Below are 20,253 nucleotides of genomic sequence, written 5' to 3' on the forward strand. Positions count from 1 at the left end.
TGGGGATCTGAGCACAGCTTGATGCAGCCGCACACGAAGGTAGTCATCAGGATGAGGGCGACGTTGGGTACATTTTTCCCGCCCTTATCCAGGGGTTTGAACATCGTGTCCCTCCAGACCTGGTCCATTTTGGAACCTCATATGAAGCGGAAAATGGCTCGGGTGATCGCCACAGCGCAGGAGTGGCGTATGGGCCAGACCTGCACCACGTAAAGCAATGTGAGCGCCTCACACCTGATAAACAGGTTCTTACCCACAATGGAGAGAGATCGTTGCTCCCACATGCTCAGCTTATGGTGTATCCTGGCTACTCGCTCCTTCCAGGTTTTGGTGCACGTCCCAGCCCTTCCAAACCATATCCACAGCAACTTCAGGTAGTCTGACCTGACGGTGAAGGGGACAAAGGATCGGTCAGCCCAGTTCCCAAAGAACATGGACTCGCACTTGCCGTGGTTAACTTTGGCTACCGAGGCGAGTTCGAACTGGTCGCAGATGCTGATCAGTCTGCGAACGGACAGCGGATCCGAGCAAAAGACGGCGACGTCATCCAGGTACAGGGATGTTTTAATCTGAGGGACTCCACTGCCTCGGATTGTAACCCCCCCTTATGCTTGCATCCTTCCTAATCGACTCAGCAAAGGGTTCAATACTGCAAACAAACAAGACAGAGGAGAGAGGACTGCCCTGTCTGTCTTTGCAAAGCAGGTGTAGAAAAAGATGCAGTGGTTTTTATTGCGGTTCATCCCAAGCAGCTGTGTAAAACAGGAGTCTGTGCTCTGCAGGCTGCTCTCAGGGATGCACACCGAGATAAACATCAACTGCTGCTGGAGGACTATCAATTCGGTGAAAGACGCCCTTTGGTCTGCCCGAAACTTGCTGGTCTTCCAGCGCAAAGAGTTGTCCATGACCGAATGTTGCTGACTGGCACATTCCAAGGTCCAAGACTACATGCTGAGGGACGCACTACAGCTTGGGGCAGCCACTGCAAAGGCTCACTGGGGAAGACCACTGTGTAAGGTACCCCCACAAGGTGAAGTGAGGGACTGGATCCATGGAAATCCCCTCGGGCTGTATCCAGAAAATATTTCTCCGCCTCCAGGCTCACTTCTTTGACCAGGAGTCCTCCTCCCGACCAGCAGACCCATTCTCCCACCTCCAGCATTCTCCCTCTACTTGGACCCCCCCCCCCCCCCCGCCCCCGCTGGCCACTTACCCGCTCTTGATCTCTTCATTGAAAACTGTCGGCTAGACATTTGTCATCTCAATTTCTTTGCCCCCCTCACTCACTCTAACCTGTCCCCCTCTGATCTTGAGGCACTCCGTTCTCTCAGGTCTAACCCCGACATGGTCATCAAAGCTGCAGGCAAGGGTGGTGCTGTTGTTGTATGGCGTACCGACCTCTACCTTGCAGAGGCTCAGTGCCAACTCACAGACACTTCTTCCTACCTCCCTCTGGACCATGACCCCATCACCGAACATCAAGCCACCGTCCAAAGGACTGTCACTGACCTCATCTCCTCTGGAGATCTTCCCTCTACAGCTTCCAACCTCATAGTCCCGCAACCCCGGACAGCCCGCTTCTACCTCCTTCCCACAATCCACAAACGGGTATGTCCCGGCAGACCCATTGTGTCAGCCTGCTCCTGCCCCACTGAACTTATTTCTTCCTATCTTGACTCTATCTTTTCTCCGCTGGTCCAGTCTCTTCCCAACTACATCCGTGACTCTTCTGACGCCTTACGTTATTTTGACAATTTCCGGTTTCCTGGTCCCAACCGCCTCCTCTTCACTATGGACGTCCAATCGCGCTGCATCTCCATCCCCCGCCAGGATGGATTGAGGGTTCTCCGCTTCTTCCTGGAACAGAGGCCCAACCAGTCCCCATCCACCACCACCCTCCTCTGCCTGGCTGAACTTGTTCTCACATTGAACAACTTCTCCTTCAACTCCACGCACTTCCTTCAAGTAAAAGGTGTCGCTATGGGTACCCGCATGGGTCCTAGTTATGCCTGTCTCTTTGTGGGATATGTCGAGCATTCTTTGTACCAGCCCTACTCAGGCCCCCTCCCCCAACTCTTTTTCCGGTACATTGATGACTGTATCGGTGCCATTTCCTGCTCCCTCCCCGAACTGGAAAACTTTATCAACTTTGCTTCCAATTTCCACTCTTCTCTCACCCATACGTGGTCCAGCTCTGACACTTCCCTTCCCTTCCTCGACTTCTCTGTCTCCATCTCTGGGGATAGGTTGTCTCCCAATATCCATTATAAGCCCACCGGCTCCCACAGCTACCTCGACTACACTTCTTCACACCCTACCTCCTGTAAGGACTCCATTCCATTCTCCCAGTTTCTCCGTCTTCGACGCATCTGCTCTGATGATGCTACCTTCCATGACGGTGCTTCTGGTATGACCTCCTTTTTCCTCAACCGAGGAATCCCCCCCACTGTTGCTGACAGGGTCCTCAACCGTGTCCGACCCATTTCCCGTACTTCTGCCCTCAACCCTTCCCCTCCCTCCCAGAACCGTGACAGGGTTCCCCTTGTCCTCACTTTCCACCCCATCAGCCTCCATATCCAAAGGATCATCCTCTGCCATTTTCGCCACCTCCAGCGTGATGCCACTACCAGTCGCATCTTCCCCTCCCTTCCCCTGTCAGCATTCCGAAGGGATCGTTCCCTCCGCGACAACCTGGTCCACTCCTCCATTACCCCCACCACCTCGTCCCCATCCCATGGCACCTTCCCCTGCAATCGCAGGAGGTGTAATACCTGCCCATTTACCTCCTCTCTCCTCACTATCCCTGGCCCCAGATACTCCTTTCAGGTGAAGCAGCGATTTACTTGTACTTCTTTCGATGTAGTATACTGTATTCGCTGCTCACAATGTGGTCTCCTCTATATTGGGGAGACCAAGCGCAGACTGGGTGACCGTTTTGCGGAACACCTCCGCTCGGTCTGCAAGCAGGACCCTGAGCTTCCGGTTTCTTGCCATTTCAACACTCCCCCCTGCTCTCATGCTCACATCTCTGTCCTGGGATTGCTGCAGTGTTCCAGTGAACATCAACGCAAGCTCGAGGAACAGCATCTCATCTATCGATTAGGCACACTACAACCTGCCGGACTGAACATTGAGTTCAATAATTTCAGAACATGACAGCCCCCCATTTTACTTTCATTTTTCGTTGTTTTTTCTTTTTTCTTCTTTTTTGATTTTTTACATTTTTTACAACCTTTTATATTGCTGACCTTTTGGTCAGCGATGTGGCCTTGTCCAACCTGCACCTTCTCCTTTGTTATCTCTTTCCCCACCCCCACCTCACTTGCTTATAACCTGTGACATTTTTAATATTTGTCAGTTTCGAAGTAGGGTCAGTGACCCGAAACGTTAACTCTGCTTCTCTTTCCACAGATGCTGCCAGACTTGCTGAGTGGTTCCAGTATTTCTTGTTTTTATTCCAGAAAATATTTGTTTGCTGCAAAAAGTACATGGCAGGTAAAATGAAATGGAAGGGTTGTGAGGCAATTCACTCCTGTACTGAAGGAAACTGATCTCCTTTGCAATCTTTGTATTGTTGACTTGGTGCTGTTTTTGAACTGTTTTGTAATGTATCTTTTTATAGTTTTTTTAACGAATAAAGTATATGTTGGAAATTTTAAAAAAAGTTCAGAGAAGTTTCACTGGATTTATTCCTGTGATGAAGGGGTTGTCTTGTGAGGAGGATTGAGCAGGTTGGACCTATACTGATTGGAGTTTAGAAACATGAGAGGTGATCGTATTGAGACATATAAGATTCTGAAGGGTCTTGACAGGGTAGATGCTGAGAGGATGTTTCCCCTCGTGGTGGAATCTAGAACTAGGGGACACAGTTTCAGAATTAGGGATTTTCCATTTAAGAAGGAAATGAGGAGGAATTTCTTCTCTCAGACAGTCGTTCATCTTTGGATTTTTATCTACAAGGAAGTCAAGGGTTATGGGGGGCAGGCAAGAAAGTTTGGTTGATGCCATGATCAGATCAGCCATGATCCTATTGAATGCCGGAGAAGGCTCGAGGGGTCAAATGGCCTCCTGCTGCTACTATTTCTGTTCTTGTGATCTCATTGCAGCTTGTTCCAAATAGAGACAAAAGAGTGGAATTCCAGAGGAGAGGTGAGAGTAATTACCCTTGAGTGAGTGTGGCATCAAGGATCCCTAGCACAATTGAAATCAATGGGAATCAGGGGAAAATTGTCCACTTGTTGGAGTCATACCTAGCACAAAGCAAGATGATTATGGTTGGTGGAGGCCGATCATCTCAATCCAGGACATTGCCTCAGGAGTTTCTCAGGGTAGTGTCCTAGGCTCAACCATCCTCAGCTGTTTTATTAATGAGTTTCCCCTCAACTTAAGTCAGAAGTGGGAATGTTAGGTGATGATTCACAACTCCTCAGATACTGAAGCAGTCCATGTCCGCAAGCAGCGAGACCTGAACAACATTCAGGCTTGAGCTGATAAGTGATAAGCGACTTGGTTGCCACAAAAGTGCCACGCAGTGAACATCTCCAATGAGAGAGAATCAAACCATCTACCTATTAATACTCAGCAGCATTATCATCACTGAATCCCTCACCAACAACATCTTGGGGGTTACCATTGACCAGAAACTAAACTGGACCAGTCACATCTATGCTGCAGCTTTTAGCGTAGGTCAGAAATTGGGAATTCTGCAGCAAGTATCTCACCTCCTGACATGCCAAAGCCTGTCCATTATCTACAAGGCACAAGTCAGGAGTGTGATGGAATACTCTCCACTTTTCTGGATAGCTGCAGCTCCAACAACACATAAAGAGCTCAATACCACCCAGGACAAAGCAGTCCTCTTCATCGGTACCTCACCCACCACTTTAAACATTCACTCCCTCCACCACCAGAGCACAGTGGCAGCAGTGTGTACCACCTACAAGATGCACTGCAGTAACTCGCTAAGTAACGTTCGACAGCACCATCCAAACCCGTGATCACTACCACCTCGAAGGACAAGGGCAGCAGATGCATGGGAACACCACCACCTGCAGGTTCACCTCCAAGTCACTCACCATCATGACTTGGAAGTATATCACCATTTCTTCACTGTTGCTGGGTCAAAATCCTGGAACTCCCTCCACAATAGCACTGTGGGTGTTCCTACACCACATTGACTGCAGCAGTTCAAGAAGGCAGCTCCCCACCACATTCTCAAGGGCAATTAGGGATGGGCAATAAATGCCAGCCTTGCCAGCGATACTCACACCCAAGAATGAATAAAAAACAAATAATTCTCCACAGATTCCCCACAATCCAGGCTTGGACATTTACTTCAGGAGCACAGAGCTTTATATAACTACAACATGAGTTCCAATCTTCAGATTCCATTAGCCTTTCACATTATTTTCTACCAGTCCACTAGCTTTTAGTGATTCAGCACTCGGGTCTCTGCTTCTCCAGTTTCTAACATCTCACCCCTTATAAAAAACACTCTGATCTATCTTTCGTAGGTCCTAGATGACCCCACATTTTAAACTCCATCTGCCAAAGCATTGCTCACTCACTTAAGCTATCAAGAAGATTTGAAAATAAATTTCTTGCCAAAGGATAATGTTCTGCTTCTGCTCCCTCGCCTTTTGCTTTTCCCATTAGTATTTCATTTGGTGTAAATCCAGAGAAAGTGAAGATGGAAGGAAGGAGGGAGGGAAAAATCTTGCTCCTTTTCGTGATCCCTATTTGATCTTCATTCCAGTCCAATTTTGGTGAAGAATTCCGATTGTCTGTCTCAATTTTAATAAAGTATAAACAATTCTGGAATCACCAGCGAGATATTGACCAGAACATGTTTCCAGGCCAACTTTACACAAAAGCTCCCCCACAACAATGTGCCAGACACTTCATAAACTAACGACAAAATTGGGATCCGAACCCACACATGCAAAGCAAAATGCATGAGCACGCCACCGTCTTAACCTCTCGACCACCTTGTCAGCTGTTTGGACAGTACAGATCCTGGCTGTGCAGCCAGATGTGCAATGATGGAAATGCAGCTTCTGTAAGTAAATGCAATTTCCATCACATCAGGTCATGGCCTGTTGGGAATGGAGCGGTGTGAAACATTTCCAGACCATGTCCAACACGTTTCGACTCAGTGTGAAAATCCACCACGGAAATACAATCATATCATCACATCATGATTAACATCACTCAGACACCTGAAACATGAGGTCACTGACGAAGTCATGATGACCGAATTTCTCATGAAATGTCAACTGAACTAACTGACTGGAAGAATTGCTTGAATTCCACATGATCAGAGAGGCACAGCCTCATATAAATGAAACGTTACAATTCTAAACTGGGTGCAGGAGCAGAGAGACAATGTACACCAATGTTAGAAGGATTGAAAAGGTAGCTAAGAGCAAACAGAGACACTTGGCTTTATTAATAGAGGCATAGAGTAAAAACATATAAGTTATGCTAAACCTTTATAGAATACTGGGAATGAATGGCCTCTTCCTGTACCTCCACAGAAAGCTTCCATTCCAGGTTTACACACACTCATCAGGATCACTCTCCACAGATCCTGCCACTCCAGGCTCGGACACCCACTTCAGGATCACTCTCCACAGATCCCGCCACTCCAGGCTCGGACACCCACTTCAGGATCACTCTCCATACATCCCAGCACTATGGGCTCGGAGACCCTCTTGAGAGATCCTAAATCTCCAGACACGGACATCCTTTGAGGACCACTCTCCACAGATTCTTCCCTCGAGGCTCAGACACCCTCTTCAGAATCACTCTCCATACATCCCGCCACTCCACACACGGATATCTCCCTCAGGATCCGATCAAGGAATGTTGCTTGTCACTTATCAGCTCAAGCCTGAATGTTGTTCAGGTCTTGCTGCTTGCAGGCACAGACTGCCTCAATATCTGAGGAGTTGTGAATCATCAGCGAACATTCCCACTTCTGACTTATGTTGAAGAGAAAGCCATCAATGAAACAGCTGAGGATGGTTGGGCCTCGGACACTGCCCTGAGAAACTAGGTATCCAGTCATGAATGGTGGTGGACAATTAAATAACGAACCAGATGAGGAGGGCCCAAAAACATTCCTATCCTCAATGTTGGTGGAGCCGAGCACGTCAGTGCAAAAGGTGAAGCTGGGGCATTTGAAACCATCTTCAGTCAGAAATTGCTCAGTGGATGATTCATCTCGGCCTCTTGAGGTCCCCAGCATCACAGCTTCCAGTTTTCAGCCAGTTTGCTTCACTCCACATAATGGCAAGAAACAGCTGAAGGCACTCGATACAGCAAAGACTATGGGCCCTAACAACATTCCGGCTCTAGTACTGAAGAATTGTACTCCAGAACTAGCTGCACCCTCAGCCAAGCTGTTCCAGTAGAGCTACAACACAGGCATCTACTTGACAAAGTGGAAAATTGTCCAAGTGTGCCCTCTCCATAAAAAAAATGCAGGACAAATCCAATCTGACCAATTGCCACCCCATCAGTCGACTATCAATCATCAGCAAAGTGATGGAAGATGACACCAAAAGTGCTATCAAGCACCACACATGTAGCAATAATCTGATCATTGATGCTCAGTTTAGGTTCTGCCATGGTCTCTCAGCTCCAGGAAATAATTTGGCAGACAGAGGAGAATGTGGGAAAATGTGAGGTTATCCACTTTGGTAGGAAGAATAGAAAAGGAAAATATTATTTAAATTGTGAGAAATTACAGAATGCTGCGGTGTAGAAGGATCTGGGTGTCCTCGTACATGAATCACAAAAAGTTACCATGCAGGTACAGCAAATAATTAGGAAGGCAAATGGAATGTTACCCTTTATTGCAAGGGGGATGGAGCATAAAAGTAGAGAAGTCTTGCTACAAATGTACATGGTGCTGGTGAAACCACACCTGGAGTACTGTGTACAGTTTTTGTCTCTTTATTTAAGGAGGGATATACTTGCATTGGAGGCAGTTGAGAGAAGGTTCATTGGATTGATTCCTGTGATGAAGGTGTTGTCTTATGAGGAAAGCTGAGCAGGATGGACTGATACTCATTGTAGTTGAGAAAAATGAAAGGTGAACGTATTGAGACATATAAGATTCTGAGGGGGCTTGACAGGATAGATGCTGAGAGGATGTTTCCTCTCGTGGTGGAATCTAGAACTGGGGGACACAGTTTCAGATTTAGGGGTTTTTCATTTAAGAAGGAATTTCTTCTCTCAGAGGGTCATTAATCTTTGGAATTCTTTACCGCAGAGAGCAGTGGAGGCTGGGTCATTGAATGTCTTCAAGATTTTTACCGACAAGAGAGCCAAGGGTTATGTGGGCAGGCAAGAAAGTGGGGTTGAGGTCATGATCAGGTCAGCCATGATCCTATTGAATGGCGGAGCAAGCTCGAGGGGCCAAATGGCCTACTCCTGCTATTAGTTCTTCTGATCTTATGTTCGTATGATCTCATTGCAGCTTGGTCCAAGCAGAGACGAAAGAGTGGAATTCCAGAGGAGAGGTGAGAGTGATTACCCTTGAGTGAGTGTGGCATCAAGGATCCCCAGCAAAATTGAAGTCAATGGGAATCAGGGGGAAAACTCTCCACTTGTTGAAGTCATACCTCGCCCAAAACAAGATGTTGTGGTTCGTGGAGGCCAATCATCTCAGCCCAAGACATTGCCTCAAGAGTTTCTCAGGTTAGTGTCCTAGACCCAAACATCCCAGCTGTTTCATTGACGACTTTCTCTTCAACATAAGTCAGAAGTGGGAATGTTAGATGATGACTCACAACTCTTCAGATACTGAAGCAGTCTGTGCCTGCAAGCAGCAAGACCTGAACAACATTCAGGCTTGAGCTGATAAGTGACAAGCAACCTTCTGGCCACACAAGTGCCAAGCAGTGAACATCTCCAATGAGAGAGAAAAAAAATCTACCTTTTGATATTCAGAAGCATTATCATCGTTAAATCCCCCACCATCAACATCTTGACCAGAAACGTAACTAGACCAGTCACATCTATGCTGTGGCTATAAGCGCAGGTCAGAGATTACGAATTCTGCAGCAAGTATCTCACCTCCTGACACCCCAAATCCTGTCCACCATCTACAAGGCACAAGTCAGGAGTGTGATGGAATACATCCCACTCAACAACACTCAAGATTCTCAACACCATCCAGGACAAAGCAGCGCACTTGATCGGCACCTAACCCGCCACCTTAAACATTCAATCCCTCCACAACCTGTAAACAGTGGCTGCAGTGTGTACCATCTCCATATGCACTGCAGCAAGTATCCTTCAACAGCACCTTCCTAACTCGTGACCACTACCACCTCGAAGGACAAGGGCAGCACATGCATGGGAACTCACTACCTGCAGGTTCCCCTCTAAGTCACTCACCATCCTGACTTGGAACAATATAGCCATTTCTTCACTGTTGTTGGGTCACAATCCTGGAACTCCCTCCCCAATAGCACTGTGGGTGTTCCTGCACCATATGGACTGCACCAGTTCAAGAAGGCAGCTCTCCACCACCTTCTCAACGGCAATAGGAATGGGTAATAAATGCTCGCCTTATCAGCGATACTCACACCCAAGAATGAATAAAAACCAAATCACTCTCCACAGATTCCCCACAATCTGGGCTTGGACATTTACTTCAGGAGCACAGAGCTTTATATCACTGCAACATGAGTTCCAATCTTCAGATTCTGTTCACTTTTCACATTATTTTCTACCAGTCCACTAGCTTTTATTAATTCAGTATTCGGGTCTCTGCTCCTCCGCCGTTTCTAACATCTCACCTCTTACAAAAAAACACTCTAATCTAGGTAGTAGGTAGTAGATGACCCCTCATTTTGAACTCCATCTGCCAAAGCATTGCTCACTCACTTAATCTATCAAGAAGATTTGAAAATAAATTTCTTGCCAAAGGATAATTTTCTGCATCTGCTCCCTCGCCATTTGCTTTTCCCATTTGTCTTTCACTTGGTGCAAATCCAGAGAAAGTAAAGATGGAAGGAAGGAGGGGAGGAAAAATCCTGCTCCGTTTCGTGATCCCTATTTGATCTTATTTCCAGTGCAGTTTGGGTGAAGAATTCCAATTGTCTGTCTCAATTTTAATAAAGTATAACCAATTCTGGAATCACTGCCTGGACATTGACAAGAACAGGTTTCGAGGCTGACTTTACACATAAACAATACACTGAACAGTTCATGAACTAGCGACAAGAATGGGATTCGAACCCACGTGTGCAGAGCACAATGGATTAGCAATCCAGCGCCTTAACCTCTCGGCCACCTTGTCAGTTGCATAAACATAGCTGTCACCTTCAGCACAGCTTCTGGCTGTGCAGCCAGCTGTGTAATGATGGAAATATATCTTCTGTCAGTAAATGAAGTTGGGAATGGAGCGGTGTGAAACATTTCCAGACCATGTCCAACAAGTTTCTACTCAGTGTGAAAACCCACCACGGAAAGACTGGAACATACAATCATTTCATCACATCATGATTAACATCACTCAGACACCTGAACCATTAGGTCACTGACGAAGTCATGATGACCGAATTTCTCATGAAATGAAAACTGAACTAACTGACTGGAAGAATTGCTTTAACTCCACATGATCAGCGAGGCACAGCCTCAGGCCGACTTGTCGGGTGGTGTAAACAGATATCACTGCTTCTGATCTTCACCAGAACAGAGAGTGAGATGTAACATTGATCATCAAACAGACTGTGAGAGAATACAACAGAATAAAACACATGGAGAGACACTGTGGAATAACAAATAGATTTGATTGGAATGTTGAAATTTTGATTGGAATGGATAAAACACCAGAAACAGCAGATTAAATTGGGATTCTCATCATTATATTGATCTGGGACAGAAAAGAGAAACTGATGGAAAGAAGAGAAGAAGGAAGAAAAGAAAGGATGGAACTGTTCAATTTTTTCAGTTTTTTCAATCGCCCATCAAATCTGATTAAAAAAATTGCAAATAACAGAGAATTTCACCAAAAATGGAGATTAAATTTTGCTGAAACCTTGGATCGAAGGATGCTCCAACAGATCACCTGTTTAACTGTCTCCTCACTGGGGGATTTCAATCAGTGAGCAATATTATTCTCTACTTTTTTTGTTAATTGGTCCCAGAAATGTCACTTGGAATTAATATCTGTGTTCCTATTCCTGAATAATAAAATTGTGAGGTTCTCGATATTTTCTGGACACAGTTCCTGCTGAAAGAACTAAGAACTCTTTTCTAATTTACACAATGTCCTTGGTGCTGCTCTCTCTTCTCCCAAACTTCATCTCATGTGACTGTTACATCATCACTCTGACAGTGGGAGGGGTTGATCCCACTATCTTCAGCATTAACCCTTTACATCCTTATACCACACTGTCTGTCCAAAAAAAATGGGTGGAGGGAACTTCCTTCATTTATCAAAACACCAACAGCAGCACAGTGGCGCAATGGTTAGCACCGCGGCCTCACAGCTCCAGCGACCAGGATTCAGTTCTGGGTACTGCCTGTGTGGAGTTTGCAAGTTCTCCCTGTGTCTGTGTGGGTTTCCGCCGGGTGCTCTGGTTTCTTTCCACCTCCAAAAGACTTGCAGGTTGATAGATAAATTGGCCATTGGAAATTGTCCCTTGTGTAGGTACGTGGTAGGAGAATGGTGGGGATGTGGTAGAGAATATGGGATTAATGTAGGATTAGTATAAATGGGTGGTTGCTGGTTGGCACAGACTCGGTGGGCCGAAGGGCCTGTTTCAGTGCTGTATCTCTAAATAAGAAAAGTAAAATAAAAGCTACCAGTCGTAACTCAACTCAAACCCATTAGAGAGATAGAGGGAGACTGTCAGAGAACTTCCTGCATCCAGTCCTGACCCTGTCACACTCAGCAGCTTCTCACCCAGACCCCACTCTCATCAACAATGAACATTGTTACCGAGACCCTTCAAATACTGTTTATAAAAGGTAGAAAAATTCAAACTTCATCACAGCTCGATTGAATAGAACAAAGTTTAATATCTTCTCGTCATCACTCGGTAACCACATGAGACAGTCCTCAAATCAGTAGCATAAATTATCAGCTGTAAGAATGTTTGTCATTGGGTTGAATCATTTCTGTGTGAGGAATGTTCCAGCATCATAAACCAGAGGAATGTGTTGACTGAGCTGTGTCTTCATCTCTTCTGGGCAGTTGGACTGTTCACCCTTCATTCTGCTCTGATTCACTTTCCCAAAGCGGATCTACAGATTCTCAAATCTGGAGACTGGGTTTTCTTATTTGGTTCCTGTTGATTTTTCTTCCCCCTGAATGATAATATATTCCAAACTCGGATGAACCTTGCCCTGTCTCCCAGTCTCGGTTAAAAGCGACAAATAACGGCACCAACATTCTGAAACAGACAACACGGTCACATTCTGCTTCAGTGAGATTAATGCGGAGGCAGTTTCCGTGTCGAATGCGATTGTGAACAAATTTCTCTCAAGGAAATTGTGAGTGATTAAGTATTTGCACTGAATTTCTGCGCAAGAAGGGACAGTTTCAAACAGCCATTCCCAAATCAATTCCTTCACAAAGACAAAGACTGTGCTGTCTTAACGTGTGACTCAACGTCACAAACAAATTTGAACTCGAAGTTCAGGAGAAGACAGAGATGTGAATGCTTGACAGTGTAATCTTTAAATCATAATTTTCCGTTTCTTCGTTGAAGTGAGGCTCAACCCTAAGCCACTAGAGATCGCGGAAAGCTACAAACTTGGATCCCGAAATCAGAAAAGTAGTGAAACAGTTGGTGAGTACATTGTGACACTGAAGAATTTATCACCACATTGCAACATTGGCACATTCTTAGACCGTACATTATGAGACAGATTTGTGCTTATATTGGTGGATGAGAAAAGATACTAAACACACAAAATCCCAATTTGAGCTAGTGTGTAAGATTGCTCTTTCCATGGAGATAGCATCAAAGAATGCTCGTGAATTTCGTCCTATGCCAGTGACAGTAACACACTTCAGAGGAACTTAAACACACTGGTAAAATGGGCTTTCACACAACAGATAAAATTTTACACAGAAAATTGTGAAGTGATACAGTTTGGGAGGAAGAATGAGACAATGTACACCAATCTTTTTTGATCAAGGTTTGAAAAGGTTGCGAAGAGCAAACAGGACACTTGGCTTTATTAATAGAGGCATAGAGTAAAAGCAAATAAGTTATGCTAATCCTTTATAAAACACTGGGGCTGAATGGCCTACTCCTGCACCTCCACGGAAAGCTTCCACTCCAGGCTCGGATACCCTCTTCAGGATCACTCTCCATACATCCCGCCACTCCACGCACAGATATCTCCCTCAGGATCAGATCACAGCTCCACAGTCCTGCCACATCCAGTCGTGAATGGTGGTGGATAATTAAATAACTAACAAGATGAGGAGGCTCCAAAAACACTCACATCCTCAATGATGGTGGTGGTGAGCACGTCAGTGCAAAAGATGAAGCTGAAGCATTTGCAACCATCTTCAGTCAGAAATATTAAGTGGATTTGATCAGTGCTAATTTCAGCTCCTCATGCTCGCTGGTGCCTTGGTTCTCTGGTGCTAATTTCAGAGTAAATCATGCAGCTTGACAATTGGAGCCAAAGAAAAGGACACAGGAGAGGTTGAAAGTGCCAAAACCTGGGATTGAACCAAGAACTGTTTAACTGTTAGTACAGCACGAACTCAACAAAGCTATTTCAACAACACACTAAAGCCACCATTCTGTCACTGCTTTGGAAGACAATATATACATTAAAGTGTTTGTAAAAAGTTACAGAGCACAACATGTGAGTAATATTCCCCATTGTTTTCTCAGTACTGATGGATTGTGAAGTAGGAGACAGCCAGAAGTCCCACTGTGCCACACTGACCCTGAGCTGTGAGTGAAATGAGATAAAGTTCAATCTTTAGCAGAGAGATTCTGGAGAGAGGTAAGAGTCCTGAATCAAGGAAAGACTTTCTGACACAATAAAAGCAAAATACTGCAGATGCTGGAAATCTGAAATAAAAACAAAAAGTGCTGGAAATACTCAACAGTTCTGGCAGCATCTGTGGTGAGAGAAACAGAGTTAATGTTTCTGGTTAGATTAGATTAGAGATACAGCACTGAAACATGCCCTTCGGCCCACCGAGTCTGTGCTGAACATCAGCTACCCATTTATACTAATCCCGCACTAATCCCATATTCCTACCAAACATCCCCACCTGTTGCTATATTTTCCTGCCACCTATCTGCACTACTGACAATTTATAATGGCCTATTTATCTATCAACCTGCAAGTCTTCTGGCTTGTGGGAGGAAACCCACTCAGACACAGGAAGAACTTACAAACTCCACACAGGCTGTACCAGGAATCGAACCCAGGTCCCTGGAGCTGCGAGGTGGCGGTGCTAACCACTGCACCACTGTGCTGATCTCTGACTTTTCTTCAGAACTGACACTGGTTAGAAAAGAATTAGGTTTTAAACAAGTGAAGGGGAGGGGCATTTGGGAGAGAACAAAGGGGAAGGTGTTTGATAGGGCAGAGGGCAGGAGAGATTAAATAACAAAGCTGTCCTGGGACAAAGGCAAAGAGTGTGTTAATGCTTGTGGTTGCCTGACACCAGTCATGCTCTGATGTTATTGAACACAATGTTCAATCCACAAGGCTGTTGAGTGCAGAATCAAAAGGTCAGGTGCTGCTCCTCGAGCTTGGGTTGATTTTAACTGGAACACTGGAGCAGACCAAAGACAGAAATGTTGACATGAGAGCAGGGGGGAGTGTTGAAATGGCAAGCAACCAGAAGCTCAGAGTTATGCTTTCGGCCTGAGCAGAGGTGTTCCACCTAATCTGCGTTTGGTCTCTCCAGTTTAGAGGAGACCGCATTGTGAGCAGTGAATACAGTATACATAATTGAAAGAAGTACAAGTAAATCGCTGCTTCACCTAAAAGGAGTGTTTGGGGCGTTAGCTAATGAGCAGAGAGGAGGGAAAAGGGCAGGTATTATATCTCCTGCGATTGCATGGGAAGGTGCCTTGGGAAGGGGACAAGGTATCGGGGGTCATGGAGGAGTGGACCAGGGTGTCACGGAGGGGACAATCCCTTCACAATGTTGACAGGGGATGGGAGGATGCGTTTGGTGGTGGCATCACGCTGGAGGTGCAGGAAATGGTGGAGGATGATCCTTTGGATGTGGAGGCAGGTGGGGTGGAAAGTGAGGACAAGGGGCACCCTGTCGCAGTTCTGGGAGGGAGGGGAAGGGGGCAGGCAGAGGTTGAGAGTCCTGTCAACTACACTGGGAGGGGGCGGGGTGGGGGAGTAGTTGAAATCTGGTGATGTTGTTGAATTTAATTTCAAACACTCCTTGAACTCTCTGCTGATGAAGACTGAAAAAGGGAAGAACAACCACACAACAAGGGTCTCAAATCCAAGACCCTGAGATTAAAAGTCTCATGCTCTACCAACTGAGCTAACAAGGCCTGACACAGTACTTCGACTCTGTCTGTTATTGGACGGATGCAGCTGTTGGCTCCACCCCAAGGGCGGGAATTTGTTCCGCCAACTATGAAGCAGTTTCCTATCAATTCCCCAGACTATCAGTAAATCCACTTCCAGAAGCCCCAAAGTGTGATATATTCCTCTCACTCATCAGTAATAAATCTGAAATCTTTTTACCTTCCAAATGCTGCCATCTATTTTGTCAGTATTTATTTCTCTCTCCTTTTTATTTAGTTCATGCATTTCTTCAGAATTTTTTTTCAATTATATCTGAGGGAAGAAATGAACAGATCTGGCAGCTCAAAACTGGGCATCCATGAGGCACTGTGGGCCATCAGCAGCAGCAGAATTGTATTTAAACACAATATGTTACCTCATGGCCTGACATATCCCTCACTCTACCATTACCATCAAGCCAAGGGAGCAATAGTGGTTCAATGAAGTGTGCAGGAGGGCATGTCAGGAGCAGCACCAAGCAGACCTAAAAATGAGTGAAGCTACAACACAGGACTACTTGCATGTCATTTAGCGGAAGCAGCATGCAATAGACAGAGCTGAGTGATCTCACAACCAACAGATCAGATCAAAGCTCTGCAGTCCTGCCACATCCAGTCCTGAATGGTGGTGGATAATTAAACAATTAACAGGAGGACGAGGCTCCACAAATATCCCCATCCTTAATGATAGGGGAGACCAGTATGTCAGTGCAAAATACAAGGTTGAATCATTTGCAACCATCTTCAGCCAGAGGTGCCAAGTTGATGATCAATCTCGGCCTCCTCCTGAGGTCCCCAGCATCACAGGTGCCAATCTTCAGCTAAATCCACTTCACTCCACATGATATCAAGAAATGGCTGAAGGCTCTGGATACTGACAACATCCTGGCTGCAGTGCTGAAGACTTGTGCTCCAGAACTAGCCACGCCGCCCGCCAAGCTACAACACTGGCATCTACCCAGCAATGTGGAAAATTGCCCAGGTATGTTCTGTATACAAAAGGCAGGACAAATCCAACCCGGTCAATTCCTGCCTGATCAGCCTCCTCTTGATCATCAGTAAAGTGATGGAAGGTGTCGTTGACATTGCTATCAAGCAGCACTTACACAGCCATAACCTACTCACCAATGCTCATTTTTGGTTCCGCCAGGGCCACTTAGTTCCTGACCTCATTATGGCCTTGGCCCAAATATGGACAGAAGAGCTGAATTCAGGAGGTGAGGTGAGGTGACAGTGACTGCTCTTGCCAAGGGCATCAAGGAGCCCTTGCAAAATTGAAGTCAATGGCAATCAAAGAGAAAAATCTCCACTGGTTGGAGTCATACCTTGCGCAAAGGAATATGGTGCTGGTTGTTGGTGGCCAATCATCTCAGTACCAGACATCGCTCATGAGTTCCTCAGGGTAGTGTCCTAGGCCCCAACCGTCTTCAGTTGCTTCATCAATAAACTTCCTTCCATCATAAGATCAGAAGTGGAAATGTTCACTGATGAATTGCAAAATGTTCAGTTGCATTAGTAACTCCTCAGATAATGACGCAGTCCGTGTCCACATGTAGAGAGACCTGGGCAAGATTGGGCTTGGACTGATAAGTGGCAAGTAACATGCACGCCACAAAAATGCCAGGCAATGACCATTTCCAACAAGAGTGAATCTAACCATCTCCCCTTGACAGTCAATGACATTACCATTGCTGAATCCTTCACAATCAACATCCGGGGGGGTTACCGATGAGCAGAAACTGAATTGGATCAGTCATATAAATACCGTAGCTACAAGAGCAGGTCAGAGGCTGGGAATTCTGCTGCAAGTAACTCACCTCCTGTCCACCATCTACAAGGCACAAGTCAGCAGTGTGATGTAATACTCCCCACTTGCCTGGATGAGTGGAGCTCCAACAACACCAAAGAAACTCAACACCATCCAGGATAAAGCAGATCACTTGATCAGCACTCCATCCACTACTTTAAATATTCACTTCCTGCACCACCAGTGGACAGTGGCAGCAGTGTGTACCATCTACAAGATGCACTGCAGCAACTCACCAAGCCTCCTTCGACAGCACCTTCCAAACCCCCAATCTCGACCACCTAGAAGGACATTGGATGAATGGGAACATCACCATCTGCAAGCTCCCCTCCAAGTTACACACTGTCCTGACTGGGAACGATATCACCATTCCTTCACTGTCACTGGATCAAAATCTTGGAACTCCCTTCCTAACAGCACTGTGGGTTTACGTACAACACATGGACAGCAGCAGCTCCAAAAAGGCGGCTCACCACCACATTCTCAAGGGCAATTAGGGATGGACAATAAAGGCTGCGTTTGCTGACAATGCAACCACTAGGTAGCACAACTCGCTTTCTCCCCCTCCTTCGCACCGGCCGCTTCCACCCTCCACAGTCGCTCGCTCCAGACCTCGCTGCTTCCCCCCCACTACTTCCCTGGCCGATTGTCTCCCGATCATGTCACCCCATTCTCCAGTCGTTCGCTCACTCCCCACCAACCCCCTCCCCTCCAGCCACTAGCTCGAGGCCGCGCTGCTTCCCTTCTCTCGGCTCCTTGCTCCCATGTTTGTCCAGTCTCCACGCGCCGCCCGAAGAAGTAAGGTGGGCTGTAAAGTGTGACGTAGGAGCGAGTAGTGAGTGGCCTAGAGGAGGGAAGTGGCACGGCCTAGAGCTAGCGGCTGGAGCAGGGGTTGTGGGGCAGAGAGCAAGCGGCCATAGAGCTGGATGACGCGGGTGGGGAACAATTGTCCAGGGGAGCATCGAGGTGTGGAGCGAGCGGCTGAGGGGAGGAAGCGTCGAGGCCTGGAGCGAGTTGCCGAGGGGGGAGAGCTGCAGCCTCAAAGTCTCCTATTCAGCCGCTTCCTCTAGCTGAGTGAGGGGCTGGATACCCGATGACGCTTTAGCGCACATGTGCGAAGATGGACCATGCGCAGATATGCGATGACGTTGGCGCTGTGCAATGACATCATCCTGCCCATGTGCCACTTAATCCTGGCAAGATGTAGCTGTGCCTATGCACAGCTTGGCACAGTCCGATGATGTCAGCGGACCGCTGCATTGACAGGAATCACATTGTGTCAGCAGTGCCCACATCCCATGAAAGAATAAAAAAGAGATTTACCACAATGGTAGCAGGGTGAGGGATTTCAGTTATGTGGAGAGATTGGAGAAGCTGGGGTTGTTCTCCTCGCAGCAGGGAAAATTCAGAAGAGATTTGACACATTTGTTCAAAATCATGAAGGTTTTCAATATTTTAAATAAGGAGAAAATGTTTCCAGTGGTAAAAGGGTCAGTAAGCAGAGGACACAGATATCAGGTGATTGGCAGAAGAACCAGAGGTGACATGAAGAACCATTTTTTACACTGCAATGTGTTGTGATAAAGAAAGAAAAGACTTGCATTTATATAGCACCTTTCAAGACCACTTGAAATATCAAAGCACTTTGTAGACAATGAAATACTTTTGAAGTGTAATCACTGTTGCAATGTCAGAAATGCAGCAGCTGATATTCACAAACAGCAATGTGATAATGTCTAACTGATCTGATTGAGGGGCAAATATTGATCATAACACCAGGGGTGGTGCAATGGTTAGCACTGCAACCTCACAGTTCCAAGGACCCAGGTTCGACTCTGGGTATTGCCTGTGCGGAGTTTGCAATTTCTCCCTGTGACCATGTGGGTTTTTGCCGGGTGCTCCGGTTTCCTCCCTTGAAGGTGATAGGTAAATTGGCTGTTGTAAATTGCCCCTAGTGGAGGTAGAGAAAATGGGATTACTGCAGGATTAGTATAAGTGGGTGGTTGTTGGTCGGCACAGACGAGGTGGGTTGAAGGGCCTGTTTCAGTGCTGTAGCCCTCAATAAAAATAAAATACTTGCTCTTCACTTGTTTGAAATTGCAGCATGGGATCTTTTACATTCACCCAAACATGCAGACCAGGTCTTGGTTTAACATCACACCTGAAAGGCAGCACCTTCAACACCCTGAGTGCTGCACTGGAGTGTCAGCTGTGAAATCTGAACCCAGAAGCTTGTGATTTCGAGGTGAGTGTGACCAACTGAGCCACAGCTTTTACCTGAGTCGCAATCCTTCTCCCAACAGTTTCTCTCTATCGGGTCTGTCACGACCCCTCATGATTGTGAACACCTCTATCAAATCTCCTCTCCAAGGAGAACAACCCCAGCTTCTCCAATCTATCCACATGACTGAAATCCTAACCACACGTCGCAGAAAGGAATTTTTCCTCATGTTCCTTCTGGTTTTGTGAGTCACCTTAAATCTGTAACCTTCGGTTATTGACCATTCAGCAGTTAGAAACAGTTCCTCTGTATTTACTCTACCTCAAACCTTCAAGGAAGCTCTGCAAAGTAACTGAAAATCAAGTTGTCAGAAGTAGGATTTAAACACATGCCTCCAGTGAAAGCTGCAACCTGAACAGAGAAGCTGAAACCGCTCAGTCACCTCAACTGTTCAGACCTTTTTGACCTCGTCATCACTTCTGTGCTTTGAAAGGTTCACTCAGTTCTGGAACTTCTTCAATGTTACTGGAATGCTCAGTGATTGGGATATTAACTTCCCCGGGTTTTCCTGAGCTTGTTCTCGGTGTATGGGGATGTTTGTCCTGGGCCGTGGAATCTTGCATCCCTGTAATGGACATTAACCCACTGATTGAATCTGTATTCACTGCTTTCCGCTGGTGCTGGGT

The 20,253-nt window shown here is 46.3% G+C and overlaps 1 non-coding gene across 1 annotated transcript; it reads right to left on the bottom strand.

Moving 5' to 3' along the window:
* Window positions 1-10,233: 10,233 nt before the first annotated feature.
* On the bottom strand, window positions 10,234-10,315 carry trnas-gcu (transfer RNA serine (anticodon GCU)). The gene has a single exon. It is a non-coding gene; the product is annotated as a tRNA-Ser (tRNA).
* Window positions 10,316-20,253: the final 9,938 nt, after the last annotated feature.

The sequence above is a fragment of the Heterodontus francisci genome, unplaced genomic scaffold, assembly GCF_036365525.1.
Source record: "Heterodontus francisci isolate sHetFra1 unplaced genomic scaffold, sHetFra1.hap1 HAP1_SCAFFOLD_59, whole genome shotgun sequence".
Classification (NCBI taxonomy): domain Eukaryota; kingdom Metazoa; phylum Chordata; class Chondrichthyes; order Heterodontiformes; family Heterodontidae; genus Heterodontus; species Heterodontus francisci.